Genomic DNA, 23,003 nt, shown 5'->3' with positions numbered 1-23,003 from the left:
CCTTGTTTGCGTATTGCTCTGTGCGTGATGCACATGGACTTGAACTTTGTTCGCTGTTTTAGTGGTAGCCAGTGTAGTATTTTTAGCGTGGGTGTGATGTGTTCTCTTCTGGGTAGCTTGAGGAGGAGTCTGGCTGCTGCATTTTGTATGCGTTGCAGTTTTTTTAGAAGTCGTTCGGGCATGCCCAGGTATAGGCTATTGGCATAGTCTACTCTGGACATGATCAGAGCGATGATGGTAAGTGTTTTGTTGGCAAATGACAGGAACGGTAGGATCCTTTTTGCTGCTCGCAGGAGGAAGAAACATTTCTTGATTACCAAGTTTACTTGTGGCTCTAGAGTGAGGTTGTTATCCATCAGGACCCGTAGGTTTTTTAGAGTTGATGATGGTTCTGGTGTGGTGCCGAGCTCTCTTGGCCAGGGGATGTAGTTGATGTCTCCTCCCTTTTTTGAAACAATCATTATCTCTGTTTTGCCTGGGTTGATTTTGAGATGGTTGAGGTTCATCCAGTTGAATATGTCACGAAGGCAATTCTCTAGTGTGGTGTTTTCTTCTCGGGTGTCTTGTATGTTGAAGATTATTTGAGTATCGTCGGCGTAGTTGTAGCATGTGAGGCCATGTTTTTTGATGAGTTTGATTAATAGGTACATGTAGATGTTGAATAGAAGCGGGGAGAAGGATGATCCTTTTGGTACTCCGCACGTGGAGTCTCTAGGTTTGTGATTTAAAAGGTTTCATCCATACTGTTTCTGTTCTGTTTGTTAGGGAGGATTTGATCCATAGTAGGGCAGTGTCTGTTATCCCTAGTCCTTCTAATCTCTTTATGAGGATGGCGTGGTTGACAGTGTCGAAAGCTGCAGACAGATCAAGGAGGATCAGGGCGGTACTTTTGTCCGAGTCTGCGTTTGTTTTTAGGTCGTCCCATATTGAGAGGAGAGCTGATTCTGTTCCTCTCATAGGTCTGAAACCAACTTGTGCCTCGTCTAGTAGGCAGTGCTCTTCTATGAATTCTTGGGTTATTTGGCAGACGTACGTTTCTAGCAGTTTGTCCATATAGGGTATGTTGGAGATGGGTCTGTAGTTGGATAAGTCCTCTACGTTTCCTGTTGTGTCTTTGGGTAGCGGCTTGATGTAAGCTGATTTGAAGGCCTGTGGTACTTTACCTGTTGAGATTGAGAGGTTGAGGAGGTTCCTGTGGTATTCCATGGGGGTTCCTTGTTTGAGAATTGTGTTGTATATGTCCGGGGGGCAAGGGTCTTCAGGAGAGCCTGATTTGTTGCTTTGGTTTACTAGTTTGACGAAAGCCTCAACTGATATTTCTGGGAAGTTTCGTAGCTTGTTTGCGTGTTCCTAGTCGGTGTCGGTGGGGTTTGAGCTGTGATCACTTGGTCTGTTTTGTATGGTGCGTTGGATGGAGGTTATTTTGTTTTTGAAATGGTCTCCGAGGTCCTCACAACGTTTCATCAATGGAATTGGCGTGTTGTTGCAGCCCGGTGGGTTTTTTATTTAGTTTATGATTTTAAATAGTTATTTTTGAGCGTTTGGTGCTCGGAAGATCCGGTTGTCGTAATGTTTCCTCTTCGCTTTTTGTATTTCCTTTTTATAAGAGCGGATCTGTTGTAGGAATTTCAATTTGTTTGCGGTGGTGTTGTTGGTCCTCCATTCAGATTCTTTTCATGGCGTTGAGTAGTGGGGTGAACCATTTTGCTGTAGTTTTCTTACGTGATGGGGTGAAGGGTTTTTCTTTGGCAATGTCGTCTAAGGTTGTTGCTATCCAGGTATGAAGTAGGGCAACTTTTTTGTCTAGGTCTGCTTCTTCCATGGTTCATGCTTGTGGTTTGCTGAGTTCTAGGAGTTCGGTTAAGTTGGAGTTTTTTATGGTTCTCCAATTTCTTTTCATCGTGATGGGTCGTTTTTCTTGTTGCTTTTTTGTTGCAGCAGCCGTTGTGATTATGAATGGAATGATGAGGTGGTCGCTCCAGAGTATTTGAATTGGGGGTGCCGTGGTGATAAGTTCCTTGTTGTCGAAGATTGCGTCAAGTGTGTGCCCTGCTGAGTGGGTTGCTCCTTTGACTAGTTGTTGTAGGTTCATGGCTGCTAGTTGGGCAGTTAAGGATTTTTGTGTAGTTGTGGTTTCTTCGTCGAACCAAATGTTGAAATCTCCGAGGATGATCAGATGATTGTACTTGATGGGTTAGGATGGAGATTGCTTCCGGGAAAGTGTCTATGAAAGTCTTGGTATATCAGTATGAATTTCAGGTTAGTTTTGGGATTTACTGAAAGTCGTAGTATTAAGGATTTGCATTTCTCGATGTTTAGTGGATCTTCCATTTTGATGGCCAGATGTTCCTTGTGGATGATCGCTACCCCCCCTCCCCCCTTTGGATTTTCTGTTTGTTTGGATGCATTTGAAGTTTTCAGGCAGCCAGTTGTTGAGGGTGATCTTGTAGTTGTCGTCTAGCCATGTTTCGGTTAGAAATAGGATGTCTATGCCTCCTTCTGACAGCAGGTCGTATATTTCAGTTGAATGTTTGCACATTGACCTTGCGTTTATTAGGTTACAGTGGATTTTCTGTGTGAGATTTTGTTTTGAGGTTATTTGTTGTTGAAGTTTGTAGTTGTCTGTTCGTGGTGTTTCCGCGTTGGTGTCGGTAGGATGAAGAACGGCGACGGCTGCTTCTTCATTGAATCAGTCCAATAAGTTGATAACCGCGCTGATTAGTCTTGGTGTTTCTGCTGTGATGGTACTCGGATGAGGATCAGCGGTGGTTTCTTCATTGAGTCCGATTGCTGGGTGGGTGGTAGAATTGTTGGTTGTTGGTGCTTCGCCGTATTGTGTGTGATGTAGTGGAAATCGATGTTGCCCCTCTTTTCTTATGATGTAATGGGTAATGGGGTCAGAGCCCTCCCACTCTCTTGTTGAGTGCTTCCATCTTACTTCCGCATGTTTCAGGAAGTTTTCTTTGCCTGTTTCGAGGTTTCCGTGTTGGGGTGTCGGTGTACCATGGTTGTTGCGAGGTAGGGTATGAGATATAAGGATTTTTCTCTTGTATATTTTGTTCCGCTTATGGCTGTGTTAGGCGTGTTTCCTTCCAATGGGGCTGCTTCTTGTGGGTTCTGTCGGTGTTGTGTGTTCGCGTCTCTTGTTGCACAATCTTGTTCTCTTTCTCAGCTTCCTTTTCTGGATCGGGCCCTATTCCAGTTTAAGTGCAGGCGTGGTAAGGTAGCTGGTCCTCTATGCTGTGTTGTGCTGTCGCAGTGACCTCGGTTTTTTCTTTCTCTGGATACGCTGGGGTGTACTCTGGCTCAGTGTTGCTTTTCTGTCGGTGGGTAGGTGTGTTTCCTAAGGGTGCACTGTCGGGGTGGATTAGGGTGTTAACGGTCTGCTGGAAAGGGATCTTAATTGAGTTAGGTTGTGGTGGGTTTCCGGGTTTTATATAGTACTGAGCTAAGCGCAGTTAGGTTATTTGAGAGACCTGTATAGTGGGAGAGAGTCCTATCAGTGCAATCTAAACATCACACAATGCTGTTTGGAGACAGAACCCCTGCTAGATTTGAGAGACCTGTACAGTGGGAGAGTGGCCTAACCATGCAGTCTAAACATCATATGGCGCGGTTTCAAGACAGAGCCCCTGCTAGGTGTGAGAGACCTGTATAGTGGGAGAGAGGCCTATCAGTGCAATCTAAACATTATACAGTGCAATTTGGAGACAGAACCCCTGCTAAATTTGAGAGGCCTATCAGTGCGATCTAAACGTCATACAAGGCAGTTTGGAGACAGAGCCCCTGCTGAAATTTGAGACCTGTATAGTGGGAGAGAGGCCTTTCAGTGCAATCTAAACATCATACAATGCAATTTGGAGACAGAACCCCTGCTAAATTTGAGAGGCCTATCAGTGCGATCTAAACGTCATACAAGGCAGTTTGGAGACAGAGCCCCTGCTGAAATTTGAGACCTGTATAGTGGGAGAGAGGCCTTTCAGTGCAATCTAAACATCATACAATGCAATTAGGAGAGAGAACCTCTGTGTTACTCAACACTCCGAATAGGCCGGAGATGCAGAGAAAATGACCTTGGAGATGTTGGTGGTATAAGATTCCGAATTCAGCCTTACATCCCACCTCCCCTGAGTATAAGACTCAGGCTTCCTCAAAGAGGGGCTCTTTTCCACAATGTACCTCTCTGCTGTTTTAGTTAGAACAGACAGAGATGTCAATTGAGTAAAAGATCGGGGAGAACACACACCGCCAATACCAATGCTGCAAAAGAATACCAAAATATTAGACAGTGTTGATATTATACAAGTGAGTAGAACAGTTGAAATGATTGGACAACTACCTAGATAGATATTGGAGTGGAGTTGAGTTTCTCCGGGATGATCTACAAAGAATAACACAAATGAGTGGAATTGAACTAAATCAGTATCGGTTCCCACTATAGCTATAGAATTGATAACAACTGACCTGAATAAAGATAATGGAGTAAGAGGAGTCCAGGATACTGCAGACAACGACAGGAGAAAATAACAAACAGGGAAGTTAGTGCAGGTAAGTAACCCCGAACGGCACGAGGGACGCACTAGTGCCGGGTTGGTGCAGTTCAGGAGGGCAATCATATGCACTTAAGAGCAATCTCACAGGAAAGTCACTCAATGTCCCAGAATCCAACAGAAGACAATATCCATGGAAGACAATAGGTATGTACCTGAGTACACGAGTATAGTTGAGTAGCTGTTGAGATGATCCGGATAGTAGACAGCAAATTGATGTGCAGAGCGGCAACCAGGAAAGAACCGCAAGACACAGAAGAGAGCCGTATCCAGTAGCGTTCCGAGTCCAACAACCAGACGAGCACGACAGGAATAAAGGAGGAGACGAGGCAATCCAAAAGTCAGGCAAAAGGTCAAAACCAGGAGTTCAGATAAGGATTCGTGTAGGGAGACACGAAGAGGAAACGGACGAAACCGCGTGTAGCTGGCAACGTTAATTAGCAGCAACGAGCCCCTTGGAAGACGGTGGTTTTATAGTCGTAAGAGGGGCGTGGCTTGCTGTACGTCTTCCACGTACAAGACGTGTCAGGTGACCTGTAGTGCGTCGACGTTTGTACAGACGCCATGGTAGCTTGTACCTGCACCATAGAGGAGCCTGTAAAGAAGTTGTATTCCACAAGGATGCCCACGGGGAAGCCTGAAGTGTGACACCCTGCTGAATTTGAGAGACCTGTATGGTGGGAGAGAAGCCTATCAGTGCAATCTAAACATCATACAATGCAATTTGGGGACAGAACCCCTGCTAAATTTGAGAGACCTGTATAGTGGGAGAGAGGCCTATCAGTGCCATCTAAGCATCATACAATGCAATTTGGAGAGCGGACCCCTGCTGAATTTGAGAGACCTGTATAGTGGGAGAGAGGCCTATCAGTGCAATCTAAACATCATACAATGCAATTTGGGGACAGAACCCGTGCTAAGTTTGAGAGAACTGTATAGTGGGAGAGAGGCCTATCAATGCAATCTGAACATCATACGAAGCAATTTGCAGGCAGGGTCCCTGCTCAATTTGAGAGACCTGTATGGTGGGAGGGAGGCCTATCAATGCAATCTAAGCTTCATATAATGCAATTTGGGCACAGGGCCCTGCTAAATTTGAGGGACCTGTGTAGTGGGAGAGAGACCTATCAAGCAGTCTAAATATCACGGAGTGCAATTTGGGCACTGGGCCCTGCTAAATTTGAGAGACCTGTATAGTGGGAGACCTGTATAGTGGGGGAGAGGCCTATCAATGCAATCTAAACGTCATACAATGCAATTTGGTGGCAGAGCCCCTGCTCAGTTTGAGAGACCTGTATGGTGGGAGAGAGTCCTATCAGTGCAGTATAAACAACATACAATGCAATTTAGGTACAGGGGCACTACTAACTTTGAGAGACCTGTGTAGTGGGAGAGAGGCCTATCAGTGCAGTCTAAATATCGCACAATGCAATTTGGGCACTGTGGCCCTGCTAAATTTGTGAGTCCTGTATAGTGGGAGAGAGGCCTATCAATGCAAACCAAATGTCACCCAGTGCAAGTGGTCAGGTTTCAGTGGTAGAGCTGACGCTCTCCCCCGACTCAAGCCACTCCTACCTTACTGGTCCTAGTAGTTGCTGGTTGACGGCAGGGCACTGGCTTCCCCTGCTGACACCTCCTGGAGCAGCCTCTGTTGGAGCCGCCCTTGGGGTCCTTAACCGCAAGGGGCTGCTGGGCAGAGCGCTGCCCTGTGGGACCAGTGATGAGGCCGAGAGGACCAGTGAGAGTGGGGATGGGCGGATCGGGAGGCGGGAGAGAGACTTGGAAGAGGGTGCGGGGTGGCTGGGGGACGCTTCTGGGGCCTGGGGGTCTAGTTTGGTCACGGAATGAATGCGAGCGGCGAGGGCCACGGGAGTACGGGGGTTGAAAGTTAGGATGCTGGCCAGGGGGGTCACAGGCCACGGCACTCACCTGCAGGCGCTCTGGATGTAGTGAGAGCGCGCAGGGGGCCGCTGGCGTGGAGGACCAGGAAGCTCAGGGGCACTGCCCAATCAGGCTCCAGGGGCAGGGAGGGAGGCGGGGGGAGGGAGAGGCAGAGAAGGTGCCAGGGAATCAGAGCGGCAAGGGCGGCGGGAGTAGGGGGGCTCAAAGTTAGGATGCTGGCCAGGGGGGGTCACAGGCAACGGCACTCACCTGCAGGCGCTCTGGATGTAGTGAGAGCGCGCAGGGGGCCGATGGCGTGGAGGACCAGGAAGCTCAGGGGCACTGCCCAATCAGGCTCCGGGGGCGGGGAGGGAGGCGGAAGGAGAGAGGGACAGGCAGAGAGGGTGCCGGGGAATGCGAGCGGCGAGGGCCGCGGTAGTATGGAGGCCCAGAGTTAGGATGCTGACCAGGGGGGGTCACAGGCCACGGCACTCACCTGCAGGTGCTCTGGATGTAGTGAGAGCGCACGGGGGGCCACTGGCGTGGAGGAACTGGAAGCTCAGGGGCACTGCCCAATCAGGCTCCGGGGGCGGGGAGGGAGGCGGGAGGAGGGAGGGAGAGGCAGAGAAGGTGCCAGGGAATGCGAGCGGCGAGGGCCGCGGGAGTATGGAGGCCCAAAGTTAGGATGCTGGCCAGGGGGGTCACAGGCCACGGCACTCACCTGCAGGCGCTCTGGATGTAGTGAGTGATTGGGTATTCTCGCTTGGCTTCCCAGAACAATCCCACTTTCTTTGGACCTATCGGCCCACAGATGGGAGGGGACCCTTGAACATTGCCCTATCAAATTTGCAAGAACTATGATACATCTTGAATGTCATTTGCCTTATAAATAGGTCACCACGCCTCAAATCAGGACCTCTCCCTTCCAGATCTTCAGGTGTGCAGCTAACCAAATTTGGAACCATCCTTGTAGAGTTGGGCCTAAGTCTTGGAGTGAAGCCAGGAGCAGGAGTGAGACCTTTTAGGAGGAAGAGAGAGGCCTTGACTGACCTCTTGATTGTCCCAGCCTTGACACTCTGGTGCCCCCTTGATGTCCATCTGGCCCTCCTCTCTAAGTATATGCAATAGATTAAATAAGCCATATATTCTTCAGTATTGCCATAGAGATTCCACCATGGAAAAATCCCCTCTCTTCTTTGTTTGTGTAAATCCGTCATTTTCCCATTGAAAGATATTTCACTTGTATATTTATGGTAGTAATTGTTTTTATTGAAAATGTATTGTTTGCCCGTGAATTTCTGTTATTTCTCGTTGAAGAATCTCCAGTTGCTTGTGTAGATCCCTAGTATATTTTGTTTCAGTAAATCAATTAGTTTCCACATTATTTCACAGGACCGAGATAGTTAGAATTCGAAACTAACTCTCTCTTTCCAATGTCTTGTGAATCATTATACTCTTAAAGTGTTTCCTCAAAGAATTAAATTCATTGCGAGCTAAAAACAAATGTGTCTCTGTGTTTAAATAATGTTTCCAAAACTAATTTCTATTTGCATCTTTCCTTTTAAGCCCAAACCGTTTTTCCTATGTGAGTTTCCCATTGCTTGAAGCGTGTCTGTAATTTGCAGCCTTAGTAAAAAGAAGTGTCGTTTTGCATTTTCGTGTTCCTGAAAATTTTGATTAACCTGTCTAAAACCATTTTTCCTAGTCTATCCCTCTTCCCCTACTATATTTTGATAACGGATTTACAATTGCATTCCCTTTTTATATTTTCATGTGTTGCATGTACTAAAATCGATTTTCCTATTGTGTGCTGGCTAGTCTGTTCTGAAGCCTTATTTGTCTCCTAAAAGCAAGTAGCACGCTGGACCTAGTGTGCTGTCCCATAGCAATTGTCCATAAAGTGAAAACCCATTTTACCTGATGCATAAAAACAAATTGTTCCATTCAGTGTTGTTCCCATATTGTTTCTGAAAACCCCATTCAAAATCCGATTTTAACCTGGTGTCCCCAGTCCTTTCCATTGCCTTCCATCCCCAGCTGACAAGCCTAGTGGAGGTCCTGGGGGGAGGGAGGGTGAGGGTTGCTGGGGCTCAAGAATCCTTTGGGTGCAAATGCACTTTCCTGTGGGTTGCATTCAATTTCATGGTGTTTTGAACTGTCGATTTTAGTGGTGAAATTAGTAAAGCACATCCTTGTGCCATACGTGTTTGAGTTGTTTTAGTGTGCCACTTGACTAAGAATATTCTGAAGTTTGTGTTGTTGCCCCCTGGTGGCCATTGTGACTGTTTGTAAAATATTACATTAAAACATAAATGAATAAAATATTCATTGACAACACACCGGCCTGGTTCCTGGTCTATCGTGACAAGGGGTGTTGGTGGAGGTTAGGGTGCGAGACAGGTTGGATGCCTCCTTAAAAACAAAGTGGGATTGTAAAAATAAAGTTTTACTGTGCGCCACATTCACTGCAAGGGACAGAGATCCCTGACTTGCTTGGGGCTGCATAATTTATTGTGACAAACTTGGGGTCTCGTAGTTCGGAATTAGGGAAGAGTGTTCACCCGTGAAAGTGTAGCACAGCAGACTAGCCCATTGAATGTATTGTCACATTTAGTGGATAGTAAGCTATGTTACATTGTGAAGGCGCCAGCCAAACTTGTACCCGGGGTGTCAGGGCGGTGTGTGTAAAATAAAATATTGTGAGTATAAACTACGCAGGAGAAGGATGGAGGTTTTGCCCTTGCATAGATAACCCATCAGGTGCAGAACACTTTTCAAAATGAGCAAAATGGAAAGTAGCATGGCTAGGAAGCACCTTCTGTCCAAATTGTTCATTAAAGGAGAATGGGCCGAACAGGGACATGAAGCCTGGAAATCTAGTATGATGCAACAGGTGACCCCTATAAATATGGATGCGTGGCAAGACAGTGGCCTGTTACATCAAGCCCTGACAGATTTATACATGACTCAGACTACCAAAGATGAACAAACTAAAATGGTCCTCCTCACTGCCTATATGTACTTCCAAATGATGATCATGGAAGAAAGGTACATGGAGAGTGTAGCCTCTGTGCAAAATCAATCTGAGCTTTTAGACCAAACACAGAGAGAGTTAAGACAGGTAGAGGAGAAAGTGCTATAGAGCCAAAATTCTGAAGTAGAATTAGGAAACATAATTCAGCAGCTAAAGGATGAGTTGACAGCACGGTAACAAATTAATTCATAGCGAGAGTCCCAAGTCTCTGCACTGAAAGAGGAGTGGCAAGAAGGGGTTCAGACCCTGAAAGAGAGTCAATTAAAATGTAGTCAACAAGTAATGCATAATAGAGCCTGCTTAGAGGACATGTGCGCTTTTCAAAATCAGATCAAGCAATTGGAAGAGGAGAATAACCGGTTGATAATTAAAGAGGTCCATTCCCAAGCGGATTTTGACCAGGTGCGACAGAAGATGAGCGCTATGAAACAGCAAAGACATCACCTCAGTGAACAGAATTGCATGCTGTGTCAGGAAAAAGATGCCTTGTGTCAGGAAGTGTGCCAGTTGAAGGCAGATCTGGAAAAAGGAGAGTCATGTTTTCAGGAACTGACTGACATAAAAGTAGAGTATGAAAAATGTATGGGACATATGAGATGAATAGAATTTGACCCAGAGCAAAGAACACAGATCAGCAATGCACAGAGTGAGGAGATTAGTCTCTTGCAAAAGAAGTGGTATGAGTATTCCCAGTCAATACAAGATTCACAGAAAAAAAATTAGGCCTTTTGTGAGGAGAATAAAGGACTCCAGGGCCAGGTAGTAGCACAAAATAGGGTCATAGAAGCCAGTCAAGCCCTGGTAGCAGAGTACAAAGCTCAGGCCTCTGCATACTACCTAGAAATAGGGGCTGAGAAAGATCAATTAGAGAAATTAGAAAAAGAATGGGCTAGATTCAATCAAGCCTTGAGGAACCCAGAACAGTTAGGGAATGGAAGGGCAACCCCTGATTATGGTGGGATGTCCACTGTACCGGGGATTTCAAGCCAACTCACCACCTTGTATGCGCAAGGTTCTGCTGCCTTCATGCCTATGAGTTCACAAGAACAGGGGAATATGAGTCAGCTGGCCTCAATTAGGCCTCGCATGATTGAGCCGGCAGGCCAGCGTCCATCAGAGATTGATGGATGTGCATCATTGCTTAGGTTCAAAAATATTTTGGCAAATATATCTCACCAGGAGGACTCCTATGAAGAGAAGATCAGGAAGTTACACTGGCAGAGACACAGGTTACAAAGGACCATCTGGTCCACTTTGCAGATAAAGAAGAGTCAGAGTTTAGGCCCCAAAAGAGCATCCCGAAAATCTCCACCCATTCAGGGAGGTGGGGGGAGTTCTCCACCAACACCGGAAGAAGGGAGGAGTCAGATGAGTGACCCAGAGAGCCCACAATACAGCAGGGGAGAAGAGACTCGACCCGTCATTCTGGGAGAGACTCCCAGTCTCAAAGAATCCGGGAGTGCCTAGAGGATAGGGACGGGACCACAAATAGCAGCAGCTCTGAGTCTGAGGGTGAATGGACTCAGGTGCAGCAGAAAACAAAAGAGAACTCTGATAAAAGACCCCACTAGACAAATAAAAGCCATCAGAAGCTTCATGACTCATACCACAAAAATGCCAATACTCAGTCTGGGAGCATCTGGAGCTGTACGACCAGATGATGACATAATTTGGCATAAAAATGACCATAATTCATTGGAGTTTGTCAAGTGGTCATTCTCCCGAGAATACTACAGCTTCTTTGCTAGGCTGAAGGATCAATATTTTCCCCCCAGACTTCCCACAAAACTTCCCTCAGGAGGGTAGTAATCTTCCACCCTCCAGTTAAAGTTTCTTCCCTAGGTACCCTCCAAACCCCAACTTCGAGAATAATCCTACTCTCTCTCCCCGCTTTCAGGATTCTAGACCCCAAAATCAGGGAGAAGGAAGACCAAGGATGGAGGGCTACTAGGGAAACCCTCAATACCCAGCTACTCTGGAAGAAGGGACAGCTACCCTTCCTGAGAGCAGCAAAGGTTTGACTCTAGACCCCCATATCAACCCGAGAGAATGTCACAACTAGAGCGCCAGGTCCAAAGCTTGACCCAAGACCTGAGCGGCTTGTTGAGGGCTCAGCAGAGCCCCCAAATGAACTTGGCTGCCCAAAACTGCGCATAACCAGGGTCTGGCACCGCAGAGCAATGACAACCCAGACAACCAGCAGGTTCCAGAGGAGGAGGCCCAGGGGAAGGGGGATGCAATGCCCTAGCGGAAGTTCACCCGTGAAAAGCCCCATGAAACCTCTGAACCTGAACCAGAATCTCCTACCCCCAAAAAACTGCAACCTAGGGAACAGAGAGTAAGTAGGAGAACCTAAGTGAGAAAGAAGACCCATTTCGTGGAGGAAGTCCACATCCTCCAGTTTGAAGGGGAAGATTCCCTGGAGGATTCAGGGAAGAAAGTCTTCTCTTTCAAGGACGGGGGGAATCCTCCCAAAGAAAAATGAGTCCCAAAAGACCCTAACTTAGACTGGGTAAGTATGGGGACTGACCCAGAAGCACAAATTACTGAACCCCATAAAATGACACCCTGAGAACTCAGAAATAAATATGAGATCCTCCCCCTAAACCAGTTCAAGTGACTGTCTCCGGCAAAAGGGGGACAGCACAGAATCAAGAGCAAAAGGGGATTCCCAAATCCCGCATATCTCAGGATGCCAAATTATCTTTACAGATTCCTGGCCAAGATCACACAGTGTCGGAGTTCACAATAAAGAAATTAACCACCCAGCTGGCCTAAAATGCACATTTCCTTGGCCACCTGGAGGAGAAAGAAGGCAGGTTTTATGTCCCCATCAGGGTACAAGACCAGTGTGCATTTCCAGCACTGGTGGATATAGGATCCCAAGCCACCCTTCTATCCAAAAAGGCATTTGATTAAATCAATTCAGGAAGGGGTAGAGTCACCAAAGCCTCCTCACACCTCTTCCTGGACAACTCCAGAACTTCGACAGAAATTACGTTCCCGTCGAGGGGACTGCAAATCTGGAGATCAAAATTGGGCGACATAGGGTGAGACACCCAGTCATAGTCGTCACTCAACAGGGCATGCCTTGTCTCCTAGGGAATGACCTCCTTTGGAGGTTGTCACCCCTAAAAGACTGTGAACAAGGTCCTCTGGACCCAGACTAACCGGCCAATAAAACTAAAACAGAGCACGGACTATGAAAGTCTAAATGGCACATGCCATATGGTTGAGCAGCGATCTGATCAAATTGAGTTCCACTTTATGAACAATCAAGTCCCCGACATCACTGTAATCTCTGTAGGAGAACAACCTGGTGATGGGAACTCCTCTCCATTTCTGAAAATCAACCTTCCTCCCAGTTTCCAGTGGCATTCCACACATGAAGGAAATGCCCTGAAATTCTATACTGATCCACAATTTGAAGAAAACCCAAATCCCATAGTAAAAGGTGATGAAAAACAAGCTCACAGCTTGGTTAATATTCAGAAAAAGGGTGAGCAGCTGTTCCTCCCTATTCAGTCAAATGAGGGAGGAGCCTGTTCTCACCAGAATATGCCTGAATAATGGAAAATGCTTCATCAGTGAAGCGTTATTCGAGAAACTCCGAAAAGGTCAGACCATTCCCACATTTAAGTTGATTGATAAGTGGGAGATGGGCCTGGAAACTCCAAATTCCAAACTTCTCCTGCCTAGCAGGTACATGCTAAAAATGTCCATAGGTGATAAAAGCATAGAGCATAATTGTTGGGTTGTGCGAGATGTCCCCTCTGACTCCTATTAGGAACTGACATTCTCAATCGATTCACAATTAATTTGGACTTAATTAATTACAAAGTCTGGTCCCGACTGAGGGGTAAACCCATGGGCTTTGACAATCCTGAGAAAGCATTTTGGTCAACTCAATTGCTGCCCTATGCAGTTGAAATGCAAACTGGAGAAGTGGTCACCATCCCAGGACTGGTCCGACAATGCACCGTCCCCCTAAAAATTAAGAGAGGACAGAAACTCCAAAACCCGGAAACTTATGTCAGTTTAAATGATCACCTCCAACAGCAGGGGTTGAGTTTGAACCCGACACCACTAGTTGACTTAGAACACGACACCATTCGAATATTGGTGGATAACAGCGACCCTAAGAGTCTCACTCTGGGCGCAGACACCTTTATTGGAATGGCGGTTGATGCCCAACATTTCTCCATTGACTTGGGGAATTAAATCGTGGGAAGGATCCCCAATGACTGCTACGATTGTGACGATGACTTACCTCCAGGAAAGATTGTCACCCGGCAAGGGAGGAATTTCTTGGTGTACTCTTGGTGCCCAACTGGAGGGTACCGCGGAAATTGCAAAACCTGAGGTATTTCCAGGCTTCAGGCATATGGTTTAGGAACGGATCAACCTCGCTGATGCCTGTGAGAACGAGGAGCAAAGGCAGAGGCTGAAACAGGTGTTTCTGGATTTTCAAGAAATATTTCCAGTGGACTTGTACGACTGTGGTCACACTGAAATACATACTACATCCATACCCACGGACCCTGGGATGGCTCCCGTATTCGTGAAGCAATATTGGTTGCCTCTCGCGTCTATGCATTCACTTGCAGAGATCATAAAGAACTTAGAGTGCCGTGGGATCATTTGTCAAGTCCACAGTACCTTTAAAAACCTGGTACTGGGGATACTAAAACCCAATGGCCAATGGAGATTTTGCGCAGACCTTAGAGAGTTAAACAAACGGGTCCACATGTCGCAATGGCCTCTTCCCTACATTGATCAGGGACTGGCCCAGATTCATGGGCCAAAGGTGTATACCGCCATTGACCTGACCAATGGTTACTGGACGTTACCCATGAGTAGGGAAGACCAGTACAAGCTGGCCTTTACCTTTGGGGGGGAGCAGTACACGTGGACCTGAACCCCCTGTGGACCCCTTTTGGATATATAAATTTAATATTTTTCTGCACAAGGACTTGCCTGACTTGGGTGAAAGGGGAAACCTGGCCTATGTGGATGATGTTCCAATTAAAAGTTTAACCGTGGAGGAACATATAGCGAAAATCTGCTATGTTCTGACCCAGATGATGGAAAATGGGGTGAAACTGTACTTCCAGAAGGCGCAGTGATGTAAGACCCGCGTGAACTTCCTAGGGCATGAAATTACCCATGAGGGTCTCAATCCCCAGGCGAAAAAGGTGGAAGCCTTATTAAAATTGAAAGACCCTGAGACTCTGTGTGAATTAAGGAGCCGTACAGTAGAAAGTTCATAGAAGACTACGCAGAGGTCATGAGACCCTTGGTCCATTTATTGAAGGCCGGTGTCAAGTGTGAGTGGGGTCCAGAGCAAGCCTCTGACCATGCGTCTGAGGTTAAAATCAGCATAATGCCGCAGTGTTGACCTAAAATTAAAGTGCAAAGAACTCAACCTTTAAATGTCCCAAAAAAATGGCTTTCCTCTGTTGATTCTTGTTCAGTGTAAACCGTTTACAACATACCTTTCTATATTCAATCGGTAGTGGAGCCAAAGATACAGTGACTGGTAGTCCGCTAGCTTTCTATGTAGATATGCCAGTGCCCAAATCCAGTCTGGAGATAGTATATTCCAATTTCTGAAACTAAACATACAATATTTTATGTAGCCTCCTTAGTAGTCTCTTTATTTTTAGAGTCAAACTCTATGTACTACGGTTTCAGTTTACCTTCAGTGTCTCTGTTAGGGGTACATCTCCAAAAGAAAGTTTCTACAACATTAATCGATGTTGTATTCTTCAATATTCATGGAGCTCTGATTGCTCCAATGTCCTGTAACAATTGATTAAAAATAATCTCCAATCAGTCTTTTTTCCAATATGCCTACACTTATCTTATTAGTGCGGCATCTCGAATCCGCGAATCGTGGAAAAACACTATCTGATGTAAATCGTACCTTACTCTCGCTGACTGATGGACAACCCTGAGCGTGCCTGGTATACAAAAGTTACATATATCTGCAACTCAAGTTGGTCTTAGCTCGCGTTAGTGTTCAGTAAAGTAAACAGCATTATTCGCCATCTTAGGTGGTTAAAAAAAAAAACAACCTGAGTCCTTTGTTTTTAGTAGTACTCTCAGCGCGCCTTTGTTTATGCTTGTGCAGGATTATAGGTAAATTGTGACCGTTGTAAAAGAGTTTGTTTAGAGGATAATACAGCGACGGCTTCACAATATCACTATAATCTTTAGTGACATTTTATAAACTAAGTTTGATATATCAAGTGTGTGAAGGAAATGCGCTGATTCTAGTCTACATTAGTTATGGGGCTAGCTATAGACTACAGATGGAATAGCTTCTTATCTGACTACGGGTAATCAAAGTAGCTCTACCCCTGAGGGGCAACTGTGCCCCCCGCGATGACTACATATACCCTATGTGGGAAATCTCATAAGTTTTTAAGCCTAAACTATAGCTCTATCCGAAATGATTAGTAGGACATTTTATAGATTTGACATCTTGTGCCACTCTATCGCCTCGTTCAGGCCTTCCCTGTCACTTCGTGTTTGAAAAATACGTTTTTGTTCTTTTTCCAAAAGAATTTTCTTCTTGAGTCTACTGTCATTGCCTTTAATAGCCATAAGAACTGTCCATTGGAATTCTTCATGCCCGTGATTCCTTTCGATAAAGTGTTTTACCATTGGAGCAAGACAGTGCTTGTCTACAGTAATATCTACAAAAAACAGCAATGACAAATACAAGTATCGTATCATTTTATTTAAAGCACATGCGATTGAGTTGAGCAGCAAAGCTGTAACAGGGAACAATATCAAACCACATGATGCTAAAACATTTCTTTACATTTGTTTTATTGTTATGGCTTTATAATATTCAACCTTTCAATTTTAATGATAGAGTCATTTAATTTAATTTTTAATGAAACAGTAGTTACAAAAATGTTTCAAAATAAAATCATTTCACATTATCACACCACAATATATCACAAAGAAGCATCTTTCAAAACATAGGACAATAAGAACAAGCTCAATAAAAACTATAGAAAAGACATAAAAAGGTACATTAAAATATTTCACTCGACTATATACATTAAAATCATGTAAGAAAATAATGATGTTACGTTTATAAAGGATTCATAAAAGAATTGTATCCTAACTCTACCCATTCATTAGCTCTTACTAGAGATTCAAGGCATTTGGAAAGTTCATTGTAGCTATTCTAACAGATATACGATTGGTAGAGAAGAGATGCTGCCAGAGTAAGATTGGATCTGAAACCATAACATCGCTAAAACATGCAAGCTTAGTACATACTATCAAAAGATGTTTGAGTGTCTCAGGCTGGTTCACGAAATGACATCATCTGCATAGATTTTCGTTCTTGTCAATGACGCCTCGTCTTGTGAAGACATCGTTGCATGGCCATAGGTTTAGTCTAAATCTTAAATAGGCACTTCTGAATTTGGCTGATGGACTTCTGCTCAAATCATTGGCTACAAGGTGCCATTTTCTTGGTCCATAAGGGTTGGACTTAAAGTCAACATATCTGCTAGAGTTTTGTTGTGTGATGATCCAGTCATGCTGATAGAGTTTAGTCTTGGCTCAAAGTGGGTTTGTGGTAAGGCGATCTAAAGTTATACCAGCGTCAGCTAAGATGTTAAGTACTGTTGACCTCCATTTGACGATAAAGTCATGAGTAGCATTAAATCCATAAAGTGCTAAAAACCCAAGCAAAGTTTTTGTTTTGGGAGCAAGCATACATTTCCTAAAAAGAGTGCACAGATTCCAGGAATAACTTGTGTTTAAGGAAATCAGGCCTAGTTTGAGTGTATGATTGCCACAGGGACACAGTTAGGAAGATGCAGAACCCGTCGCCAGAATCTGCCTTCTAGTCTATCGCAGAATGTTTGCTTAATCATGTTGTTAGACTCTGAGCCATATAGCAAAATTGGCACTGTTTCCTGTTTATAGTAAGTTAAGGCTGGGAGACAGGAAAACCTGCCATATTTATAGAGTATGGTTTCAGCTTGAGATATGGCTGTGATACGCTGTGACTCCATTTTCATGAAGTATAGGTCATCATTAGGACGATTATTGATATTAACCCCTTGATACATGTATTCATGGACAACTTGAAGCTGTTCAGCTTGTAAAGACCAGGTCAAGTTTCAGTCCCACGACCAGGTTTAACACAGTGCATCACTTTGGTTTTGGACAGGTTTATTAACAATTGATGATCTTCAGTGTAGGAGCCCAATTGTTAATTTTAGGAATGATAGCATGTTTTTTAGAACGTTACTCTATGGCCACTGAACAATAATAATACCAGGTGTTTATATATCGCCTTGAATGATTTATTTATGTTTATAATGATGTATTGATGTCCACAATAAGTTGCAATTGGTTTTTCTTGCGTCAATATGCACATGATGGCAGCTTAACTTCACTAATTTGCCAGGGACAGTCAGCCCATTCAGCTGCATTTTCTGTTTTGCAAACACATAGATCCCTCTTGGGACTAATATTCTTTCAAATTACATTGGATGTGCTTTTCCATTTCATATTGAAACTGTTTTCGCACTTACCGTTTGTGTTTCCTCACAACAATATCTTCTCTGTTGCTAGCTATTCCCTGTATGATTATGTTCAAATGTACATTTAGATTTTTTCACAATCACTGTTTTATTGTTGAAATAATAGCAAGTTGCTCTATTTTATTTAGCTTTTGTATTACTTTTTGATTTATCTGCGCTATATTAAGCCGGAATGTCTATTTCATGAATTTCAGACAATTTTCTTTTGCACTAAAAAATGTTTAAAAACAGTTTGTTGTACACTCTATTTACTTTTTCTTTTCTTTTTGGGGATTTTGGCACCATTGAGACCCTGAATACTCACAGGGCTTATGTTATTATATATATATATACATACACAGGTACCATAGATCTGTAAACATATGTGATTAAATCACCACTTAAGGCAACATCTAAATAGCATAAGTTGTACTTACAAAGTTAACGAATTTCATCCACGGGAACACCTTTTTGTGTACTCTAGCTTGCTCCTTGCTCCATTTTTGTTCCCGTTGTTTTGGAGTTCCTCTTTGTCTTACTATATATCACCTTGTGTCAGACTCCCCCTACTTCAACGCACTGTAAAGCTAGTGGTTATCATTATCCAACCTAATTGGCTCAACACATACTAAACTGCTCAAAGTGACGTCTGGTAATCATTTAGTAGCCAAAGCCTGGCTCTCAGATGGCTTTGCTGCAGTTGCCTCTCTGTCCCCAGCCTGGCTGTGATTGCACCTGCGATGCAGAGGGCCACACAAAGGAACATGCCTTAGGAACCAGCACCATGTGGCATCCTTCTGCATGCGCTGTGCCTGTGCACAACCTCGCATGCACGAGTCATGCAATGCTTAGGGTGCAGCGCCTCATGGTGCACATGACAAGAGCTGGCAGATTGACACCTCGATCACCAACCAGGGGAGCAAGAGCACAGCGCGTGCCCCACCCCCTGCCTGCTTGCAGAGTTAGCTGGTCGAATTGGATTTGCTGAGATACGTCACGTCGTGCGCGGAGAGGTCAGGCAGCTGTGCGTCCACGTGCAGCCGGAGCAAGATGGCGGGCCTCTCGCACATCCACGGGTGGCGCTTTGAACAATCTAGCCCACTCAATTCCCCTTCATTGCCGATTGTTGCACAATAGTAGGCATCGGTGCTCACCGAGACAGGCCAGTTGTAGATAATCCTGGAGTGAAAGAAGAACAGCAGGGATACAATACTCAGTGCATTGCATTAACCAGTTGCCACTACTCATTTGTGCCACTCTGCTTTGAAATCGCTCCCTGTATCGGGATGAGTGGCACTCGCATGTGCCAGCGAACATAAGTGAATACATATGATGTGTGCATGTGCCTGCGTGGTGTGCAGTCCCTATGGGGTAATATTCCACCCAGGGGTTCAGAGTCAATATAGGATAATATACCACTCAGGGGTTCAGAGTCACTATAGGGTAATATTACACACAGGGGTTCAGAGTCACATCTGATAGACAATGAGAACGAGTGGGGTAATATTCCATCCAGGGTTTCATATGCACTATGGGGTAATATTCCACCCAGGGGTTCAGAGTCAGTATAGGATAATATTCCATCCAGGGGTTCAGAGTCACAGCTGACAGACAATGAAAACGAGTGGGGTAATATTCCATCCAGGGGTTCAGATTCACTATGTGCTAGTATTCCACCCAGGGGATCCGAGTCACAGCGGATAGACAATGAGAACGAGTGGGGTAATATTCCATCCAGGGTTTCATATGCACTATGGGGTAATATTCCACCCAGGGGTTCAGAGTCAGTATAGGATAATATTCCATCCAGGGGTTCAGAGTCACAGCTGACAGACAATGAAAACGAGTGGGGTAATATTCCATCCAGGGGTTCAGATTCACTATGTGCTAGTATTCCACCCACAGGATCTGAGTACTATGGGGTAATATTCCACCCAGGGGTTCAGAGTAGAACCATTCCTGGCAGGTTGGCCTATGGAACCTATGTTCTTTGCTGCTCTTCTTGGGATAGAAGGTGAAGCTGCGTAGAACCATTCCTGGCAGGTTGGCCTATGGAACCTCTGTTCTTTGCTGCTCTTCCAGGGATAGAAGGTGAAGACACGTAGAATCATTCCTGGCAGGTTGGCCTATGGATCTTCTGTTCTTTGCTGCTCTTCTCGGGACAGAAGGTGAAGCCGCGTAGAGCCATTCCTGGCAGGTTGCCCTATGGAACTACTGTTCTTTGCGGCTCTTCTTGGGGTAGAAGGTGAAGCTGCGTAGAACCATTCCTGGCAGGTTGGCCTATGGAACCTATGTTCTTTGCTGCTGTTCTTGGGAAAGAAGGTGAAGCCGCGTAGAACCATTCCTGGCAGGTTGGCCTATGGAACTACTGCTCTTTGCTGCTCTTCTTAGGGTAGAAGGTCAAGCTGCGTAGAACCATTCATGGCAGGTTGGCCTATGGAACTTCTGTCCTTTGCTGCTCTTCTAGGGATAGAAGGTGAAGCCGCCTAGAACCATTCCTGGCAGGTTGGCCTATGGAATTTCTGCTCTTTGCTGCTCTTCTTGGGATAGAATGTGAAGCCGCCTAGAACCACTCTTGGCAGGTTAGCCTATGAAACTTCTGTTCTTTGCTGCTCTTCAAGGGATAGAAGGTGAAGCCGCGTAGAACCATTCCTGGCAGGTTGGCCTATGGAACCTCTGTTCTTTGCTGCTCTTCTTGGGATAGAAGGTGAAGCCGCGTAGAACCATTCCTGGCAGGTTGGCCTATGGAATCTCTGTTCTTTGCTGCTCTTCCAGGGATAGAAGGTGAAGACACGTAGAATCATTCCTGGTAGGTTGGCCTATGGATCTTCTGTTCTTTGCTGCTCTTCTTGGGACAGAAGGTGAAGCCGCGTAGAACCATTCCTGGCAGGTTGGCCTATGGAACCTATGTTCTTTGCTGCTGTTCTTGGGATAGAAGGTGAAGCCGCGTAGAACCATTCCTGGCAGGTTGGCCTATGGAACTACTGTTCTTTGCTGCTCTTCTTGGGGTAGAAGGTGAAGCTGCGTAGAACCATTCCTGACAGGTTGGCCTATGGAACTACTGTTCTTTGCTGCTCTTCTTGGGGTAGAAGGTGAAGCTGCGTAGAACCATTCCTGGCAGGTTGGCCTATGGAACTACTGTTCTTTGCTGCTCTCCTTGGGATAGAAGGTGAAGCCACGTAGAACCATTCCTGGCAGGTTGGCCTATGGAACCTATGTTCTTTGCTGCTGTTCTTGGGATAGAAGGTGAAGCCGCGTAGAACCATTCCTGGCAGGTTGGCCTATGGAACGAATGTTCTTTGCTGCTCTTCTGAGAGTAGAAGGTCAAGCTGCGTAGAACCATTCCTGGCAGGTTGGGCTATGGAACCTCTGTCCTTTGCTGCTCTTCTAGGGATAGAAGTTGAAGCCGCGTAAGAACCATTCCTGGCAGGTTGGCCTACGGAACTACTGTTCTTTGCTGCTCTCCTTGGGATAGAAGGTGAAGCCGCGTAGAACCATTCCTGGCAGGTTGGCCTATGGAACTTCTGTTCTTTGCTGCTCTTCTTGGGATAGAAGGTGAAGCCGCATAGAACCATTCCTGGCAGGTTGGCCTACGGAACTTCTGTTCTTTGCTGCAAGTCTCTCTTTTTGCTGTTTTGTAAAGAACAAGCACACTATCCTGATTATTTGCATCACATATTTGGCTTGTATATTATTTGGATTTTGCCTCAGAAAGGATCGTCCTTATTCGAATGTCCTGAGTGGCACAGTTTCTCATGATACTCCTGCCATGGAACACCGCCACTGGCCCATGTACTGAAAAGAAATCTCAGAGCCTTTCACATAGCGTTGATGTCCAAAAGAGCACAAACCTCTGAAAGTTGAGAAATCGAAAGTTGTGAAAATGTTGTCTAGCCGATCTCGTGAACTTAATGTGACCGGTGCAGGATTGTGACTCAACGTGTGTTTGAAAAGGAATGGCACAATGGTCAGACCGGTCCATGACTCATGCATCCGAAGGGCATATACATAGAGACTGGTGTGTCTGTAAATCGCATTGTGTGTGTTCTGCAGGAACTGTATCTAGACAATCACAGAAGATCCTAAAACATTATAAAGGCTAAACTCAAGTACAGCAGAGTGAACATTACCTCTGCATACTGCACAGGGAGTCTTGATTCTATTAAAGACACGAAGGCAAGCATTATGCTTCACCTTATTTTAAATACCACTCTTCAGCAGTTTTAACAAATAACAGAAAATTATATCAACTTCCTCATTTTCTTTTTTTGTTTTTATTTTTAAAAATCTGCACTTCCCTTCCATCATTGCCCTTTCTGTAGTCCATAACACTTCCTGTCCTCTGCCTCTAGCTGCTTCCTGTCCTTTTCTCCACCTCTTCTTTGGATGCTCTCAACTGATCCTTAAACACTACAATCGCAACTCAAACATCACATGAAAACCACGTTATCCCTGATAACTCCTCAGGTAACAATCTCTTCTCTAAGAACTAGTTCTGCTGAAAACACGAGCAAAAGCTCCTACGACTCAGCTGCACGGTGCCTCCCGGTCAGCCGTTCTTCTGGTCATCTCCTGTCAGTCAGAAAAGACACCCTTAGGGTGGAGAATTCACTGCCCTACGTCCCTATAGGAAAAGTAAGATGTTTCCAGTCGGAGTGTACACGCTGGGTGGGAAAGTAAGGCTCAGCTCCATGTCTTTAATAGAATCAAGACTCCCTGCACACTATGCAGGGGTAATCATTCTATGTGAAGACCGGAGGTGAGCATTATGCTTGTTCAAAGCTCTCAATTACTGCTTCCACCACTGACGGCATAGGCTTGAAATAGAAAGTCTTAAACGAACTGTCATTGGACCAGTCCTCTGCATGCAAGATATCGGCTAGCACTATGCCTGTAGTGAATGCCCTGGATGCCATAGCCCCTCTCACCGAGTGAGCTCCAAATTGCTCTGGGTCGATACCAACCTGCTGCATAATGTCA

The sequence above is a fragment of the Ambystoma mexicanum genome, chromosome 6p (assembly GCF_040938575.1).
Source record: "Ambystoma mexicanum isolate Mex_15411 chromosome 6p, UKY_AmexF1_1, whole genome shotgun sequence".
Lineage (NCBI taxonomy): Eukaryota > Metazoa > Chordata > Amphibia > Caudata > Ambystomatidae > Ambystoma > Ambystoma mexicanum.
This window is presented reverse-complemented; position numbering follows the sequence as displayed.